Source organism: Macrotis lagotis, chromosome 6 (genome assembly GCF_037893015.1).
Source record: "Macrotis lagotis isolate mMagLag1 chromosome 6, bilby.v1.9.chrom.fasta, whole genome shotgun sequence".
Lineage (NCBI taxonomy): Eukaryota > Metazoa > Chordata > Mammalia > Peramelemorphia > Peramelidae > Macrotis > Macrotis lagotis.
In genome coordinates, this window is record NC_133663.1 from 52,434,490 (window position 1) to 52,441,826 (window position 7,337).

The following is a 7,337-nucleotide window of genomic DNA, read 5'->3' on the forward strand; positions in this document are numbered from 1 at the left end:
TCATTTTAATTTACTTATTGGCTAAAAGACCAAGCAAAAAACCATTCTGTCTGCGACCACCCCCTACCCTGCCCCACTCACACCCAACCATCATTTCCTTTCTCTGGATGGATGGTATTTAACTGTATTTAGCCCTCCTGTGTCGCCATTCTGTCTTCCCTGGGGTGGTCAGTGGTGGGGGGGGGGGGGTCACTGCTCCAGCCCAGTTGCCAAAATGGCCCCCTTTTCCTTCACTACCCAGCCAGGTACGCATTGCTGGGGAAACGAGCCACAGAGAGAAAAGATGGACCAACTGAAAAGTCAAGCACACATTCTAGGGCCCACATCTTGGGTCTGCCAGCTGGATGGGAAAGAAAATGAAAAATTCCAGAGGCATTCAGTTTTGTTTATGAGTCACCAGAAAAAGCCAAAACTGGGAAAGTGAAGAATAGAAGAAGGTGGAAAGTGGGCTTAGCCCATACACACGTGTGCAGGCACACACACACACACACACACACACACACACACACACACACACCCCAGGGGAGCAAAAAGCATACAGAACACAAAGCAAATCCCAATGGGTCTTAGAGAACTGACTTCTTGGTTTTATTTCTAACTACAAGAAACTTCAGAGCAGGGCAGTTCAGAAACTAGAGAATACATTAATTCATTGAAGAGTCCGTTAATTTGCATAAGCACATTATTAAAATTCCCATGAATTCTAAGAGCTGAGTGTGCCTTATTACTGCACTTGGTTCCAATGGTCAAAAAAACCCAAATTAAATGAAGATACCACCAATATTTTCTGTTTGGCCCAGAAAGAGAAATTCATTTAAATAGCCCCTCCATTTGCATTGTCTCATCCCATTCCCCAACCAAAATGGGACAAGAGGAAACTTGGTACACTCTTATAATATCATATAGGGAAACTAAGTTTTCCTTGAAGTTAATCTGTTCCAAAATACTTCTGTCCAAAATGTGTTGGTGCAACAGAATGGACCTCTGTGGTTAAAATGGTGATGTCTGGGAACTCCTGAATGATCGACGTAGCACCATGAAGAGTAGAAAAGAGACTAAGGACAATGATGAAATTGGGTTGAACACCGTGCTCTATAAGGACTTTTACAGCCTCAGTGACAGTATTTCCAGTGCTTAGAATTGGATACATCAGTAGGACTTTTCTCCAATAAATGTCTGGGGGGAACTTGGCATAATAGACCTTGACTCTTTGGGTCTCCTCATCACTCTGGATCAGAATCTTTCCGATTCGGATTGAGCGGCAGCAGTCCCGCAAACCCTGCTCCATGGCCTCTCCGCTTCTCATTATGCTGACCCCACAATTCCCCTTCTCAAATTTCACTCCTTCATACTTATAACCTGTCGGAGTGGTCACTGTGCACTCTTTGTACGGCAGCTGATTCAGCCCCTCTTCCACAACAAGCCTAATCAAACGGTCCGCAGAAAACATGAAGTCCCCTCGACTGGCTGTCTTGTCCAAGATGATGGTCTGGAGCTCCCAGATCTGGTCGTTCATGGGGAGCAGCTTGAGCTGCGGGCCCAGCGGGCAGGAGGACTCCTGTGGTTCGCCCTCCTCCACCTTGGGGGGCCCCTTCCCCTGCTGGGGGCCCTCGGCACCGTCCCCGGCCGGCCTGACCACGGCGCCGTTGGCCCAGGCCGGCTTGGCCGGCCCCCGGCCAGCTCCTGGCTGGGCCTTTTGCAGGCTTCTGGCGGTTCGGGGCACAGGGAGGCGGTGGCTGCGGCTCCCACCGCCCCCGGGGGGACCAGCTGCTGGTTGTGACAGGGCATGGCTACGGGCCGCGGAGCTGCTGGGCCATCCACCGGGGGCCATGGCCGAGAGAGCCTGAGGGAGCTGGGGGCGGCGGCAGCACGCGCCCGTGCTCCGCTTCCCTCAGGTAACTCTTGACTCCAAGGCCAGTGCTCCATCTACTGCGCCACTTAGCCACCCCCTCCAATTGATTTTTTAAACTCCTTCCTGATTTCTTCTAGGAAGTCTTTCTGGGCTGGAGAGCAATTCATATTCTCATCAGAGGTTCTAGATCTCTTATTCATGGTCTTTACCATCTAGATAGTTTTCTACAGACCTCCCCCCCCTTCTTATGGCCTTTCTTCATTTTCCTACGATCTGGGGGGAGAGGTTGTTGAGGTTCCTAGAGTATTTGGTCATCACTGAGTTTAGTAACTCCAAGTGGGCCAACCAGTACAGGGTGCTAGTTGCTTTCTCAGAAGTGTCTGTGATCTTGATTTGAGGCCCTCTCCCTCAGCCTGGAGGGGGTAAGAACAGCAGCAGGTCTGAATTATCCTTGAACAATGTGGCTGTGCCCTGGTTCTAGAATGTCAATCTCCTTTTCAACTGGGAGCTCTGCCTACAACTGGGCCTGAGCATGGTGAGGGGGGAGAGTGGGGGAGACTGTTACTATGTTTGTTCTGGGAAGAGGATTCCACTGAAAGTATGGAGCTCATGCCCCAAGCTGAGTGGATCAATGGCCGGCTGTACTCTGCAGCTCTCTGTGCTTGGGCCCCCCAGACCTCCACTCCCACGATCAAGCCTCTGGCTGATCTTAGGTTAGTCCGGCTCTCACCCTGCCCCCACTAGCTCTCTGCTTCCTGCCCCATGGTTCACCCAAGATCTCAGAAGACAGACCTTATAAGTAGGTATTCTTCTCCTAGCTTCTCTTTTTTGGGTTTTGTCAATAGGATTTCTGTTAAGAAGTTTCTTTCATACTATTTCTGTGGGGAAACCAGGAAACCTTAGCACAGTGCCTGTATTCTCTCCACCATCTTTGCCAGAATTTTGCAGAATCTTAAGTGAACCTTGTTGACCTATAAGTGGCATAGTTATTAATGATGTTAAGAGCTTTCTTATTCTTTTGTGTATTCTTGCTATCTCCTCTTAATCTCTAAATCCCCCACTTTGGGTTTCTTTGTTATCATGCTCATTTTTATATCACTTTCACTTGATATCTCTAAAATTCTTGAAAACATTGCTTGTCTTTCCCATTATATTCTTTTCTTCTATTTCTTTGTATTGCTCCCCTTCACATCCCTCCTTGCTAGTCTCTGAAATTCTGATTCCAGTTGAGTATATCTTTCTCTTTCTCCTCTACCTTTGCTTCCTTTCTTCTTCTAGCTATTTGTAAAACCTCATCAGAAAGCCATTTTACTTTCTTGATCTTTTTTCCCCTTTAGAATGATTTTTTTTTGTTGCTGCTTCCTATATTATATTGAAAAGCTCTGTCCATGGTCTTCTGATACTCTTAGAAAACAAATCCCTTAAATCTGTTCATCATTTTCTTTTCCTATTCATAAGGGATATTATTTAGGTCCTATCTATATTGTTGATGTTTTCCCCTACTTTTTTCTTTTTAATCTGAATTTCACAATAAGAAATTTATTATCTAAGCATTAGTCAGCTCCAGTTTTTTTTAACTGACTGTATAGAGCTTCTCCACCTTTGGCCGTGAAGTATATAATCAATCTGATTTCAATATTGACCATCTAATCACGTCCATATGTAGAGCTGCCTTTACAATTATTGAAAAGAAGTGTTTGTCATGACCAATAAGTTATCTTCCCAAATCTCTCTTGTTTTCTGCCCTGCTTTATTTTGTATTCCAAAATCAAACTTTGCCCATTATTCAAATTACTTTTTCATTTTTTACTTAGCATTCCAATCGCTATGATGTGATATTTTTTGGGGGGATGTAATTTCTAGGTATTATAGATATTTATAGAACTGACCAGTTTTGGTCTCTTTGGTATCAATGGTTGGAGCATAGATTTCTATGACTCCGGTGTTGAACAGGTAATATTTGGTCATTTTTGAGATTATATATGAACTAAATTCACTCAATTCTATCTGTTTAAGTTTACTGACACCCAAGATGTTGTTTAATCTTTCCAATTCCTGTTTGATCACATCCAGCTTACCTTGATTTGTAGATCCTGTATTCCAAGTTCTTATGCATTATAAATCTTTACAGCATTGGGTTTTTCATTTGTCACAGACACATTCTCAGCTGAGCTTCCCTTTGTCTCTGACCCAGATGTTTCATTAATATTGTCATTATATGTTTCTACTCTTTCCCCAATAGATACTTGACACTACCTTCTGATGTGAGGGAATCAACTTCTGATGTCATCTCTTTTGTTTTTTAATACTGCCCATGGGGATTTCTTGGCAAGGAGATTGGACTGATTTGCCCTTTCCTTCTCCAGTGGATCACCTTTTGTCAGAATTCTCCACTATGACCTGGATAACCCAGGACAACATAGCTCATAGTTTCATTGTGCTGTGCAAGCCTGTCTGCAACAACAAAGCAGTGATCTGAGGGCAGGGTGGGGATTGGGGTTGCTGGCAATAATCCTTTGATCATTTATCCCTTTTAATTCCTTGATTAATAACAATTGAAGTAGCTCAATGAATAAAATTTTTGCAGTAATTTCATTTTTTTTTATTCTGTGATTCTGATTTGTGTTTCAGTCACTTTGGATAAAGTCTTCAAGATTGTACTTTGCTCTTTAAATCAATACTTTCATTTAATAAACAGCAGCATTTTATAATCCCTATATCTCTAGCATTTGTATCCATAGAAATTTTATTTCTATGGTATTTTATGGAAAATCATCCTTGGAAGTTTACCTGATTCTTCCATGTGTCTTTTTTGAACATACCCTCTATGCCTGCTTAATCAAGTCTCAAAAAAAGATATTATAAAAATGAAAAATAATTTACAATTGATGGTTATTGTTTTTTACCCTTAATCTTTTATTTACTTTATTTTTACTTTTATAACTCTATCCCTTATAAGGTTATGTCTGCATACTTTTTTTGGTGTTTTTTAAACTTTTGGTGAGTTCATTTTAAAATTTATTTTTTATCCATTTGCACATGCATATTTCCAAATTACAAAATTTCCTTCCCCCCTCCCTCCCCCCCCGCCCTCAGCAGGGAACTGTCAGGTTAGCATTTTACGTACAAATTTTGATAAACATATTTACAAATTAGTAATTTTTGGCATGATGAATTAAGATTGAGGGAAGGAAGATATATATATATATATATATATATATATATATATATATATATATATATATATATATATGATAATTTTTATAAAGTGTTTTTTTATGTTAGTTTTGTTTTGTTTTGTTTTTCTTCCTCCGGTTGGGGATAGTATAGTCCACAACCAGTTAAATACAGTTGTCTTAGCTCTCTGAACTGTCAAGAGGAGCTGCTTTCAATCAAGGTTGTTCATCTCATAATGTTGCTGATGTGTACATTATTCTCTTGATTCTACGCCCTTCTCTCAGCATCGGATCCTGTAAATCATTCCATGCTTCTCTAAAGTTAGAACATTCATGTTTTTTTTTTAATAGAACAATAATATTCCATAGTATTCATGTACCATAACTTGTCTATCCATTCCCCAATTGATGGGCATCCCTTCAATTTCCAACTCTTTGCCACTATAAAAAGAACTGCTATGAATATTTTGGAACATGTAGGTCTTTTCCAATTTTTCTACAATTTCTTCTGGATATACACCTAGAATAGGAATTACTGAGTCAAAGAGTATAAACATTTTTATTGCTCTTTGGGCATAGTTGCATATTATTCTCCAGAAAGGTTGTATCAGTTCACAACTCCACCAGCAATACATCAATGTCCCATTCCTCCCAAAACTTCTCCAACATTGATCATTTTCCCTTTTTCTCATCTTGGCTAATCTAATAGGTGTGAGATGATACCTCATTGTTGTTTTAATTTGCATTTCTCAAATCAATAATGATTTGGAGTATTTTTTATATGCATATATATACATATATAACTTTAATTTCTTCATTTGAAAACTGTCTGTTCATATCCTTTGATCATTTATCAAATGGAGAATTACTTGTGATCTTATAAATTTGATGCAATCATCTATATATTTAAGAAATGAGAGCTTTATCAGTTTCCCAGCTTTCTGCTTTTCTTCTAATTTTAGCAGCATTCATTTTATAAGTGAAAAACCTTTTTAATTTAATATAATCAAAATCATTCATTTTGCAGTTTATAATGTGCTCTAATTCTTGTTTGGTCATAACTTTCCATAGATCAGATAGAGTATTTTTTTGCCTATTAATTTATCTATGGTATCACTCTTAATGTCTAAATCCTTTACCACTTTTGACCTTAATTTTGTATAGGGTGTGAGATGTGGATCTATGCCTTGTTTTTGCCATACTATTTTCCAGTTTTCCCAACAACTTTTTGTCAGATAGTGAGTTCTTATCCCAGAGACTGATGTCTTTGGGTTAGTCAAATAGAAGATTGCTGTAGTCATTTACTGCAGTTTCTTCTGAACCTATCCTAATCCATTGATCCATTAGTCTTTGTTTATTTATTTTTTTAATATTTTATTTTTTTATTCTCATTTTGTACAATTTTTTTACATTAATAAAATATACTTGTTTAAGAGTAAACGAAATATCCCCTCCCCCTCATAAATATAGATTTACTTGAGCGATAAAGTAAAGGGGAGAAAAAATTAAAATAAAAAAAATAGTAATAATTGTAAGTATGGCCAGGTGGTACAATGGACAAAGCACCAGCCCTGGAGCCACAAGAACCCAAGCCCATATCCAGCCCCGTAGACCCAAAAATCACCCAGCCATGTGACATGCAAGCCACCTGATCCCCACTGCCCTGCAAAAACCAAAAAGAAGAAAAAAAAGACCCAAAATAAAATGAAATAGTAATAATAGTAGGGGTGGTTGGGTGGTGGGCAGAGCATTGGCCCTTGAGCCAGGAGCACCCAGGTCCAAATCCAGCCTCAGACAACCACCGATCACCCTGCTATGCATCTCCAGGTAAGCCACCCAGCCCCATTTGCCCTGTACTCTCCCCCAAATAATAATAATAATAATAATAATAATAATAAAAATAAAATGTGCTTCAGTCTTTGTTCCAACACCAACAACTCTGTCATGGCTGGATCACATTCTTTATGGTAAGTCCATCACAAAAGTTACTTCTATATTTTTCCAACATTGCCATTGCTGATTGTGACTCCCTCCTTTCTTATTTCTCCACTACCATGTACTATATTTTCTCTCTCCTTTCACTCCGACTCTGCTGTAGGCTGACTGACTGGCGCAGCAGACAGATCCCTGGTCCTGGGGAGAAGAGGCCCTGAGCCCCCCTACCACCCCTTAGGCCTAGCATCCACCTGGCCCTATGGTCCCAAATAGGCCATCCAATCCCAGCCCCTTGCAAGAAGTAAAAAAGAAAATGTATTATATCTGACCACTCTCCCCCCACCCATGGTCCATCCTCTCCTCCTTTATTCACA

At 40.3% G+C, this 7,337-nt stretch overlaps 1 pseudogene; it reads right to left on the minus strand.

Annotated features, from left to right (window-relative positions):
* Positions 1-614: 614 nt before the first annotated feature.
* LOC141491647 (uracil phosphoribosyltransferase homolog pseudogene) lies at positions 615-1,852 on the minus strand (annotated as a pseudogene).
* Positions 1,853-7,337: the final 5,485 nt, after the last annotated feature.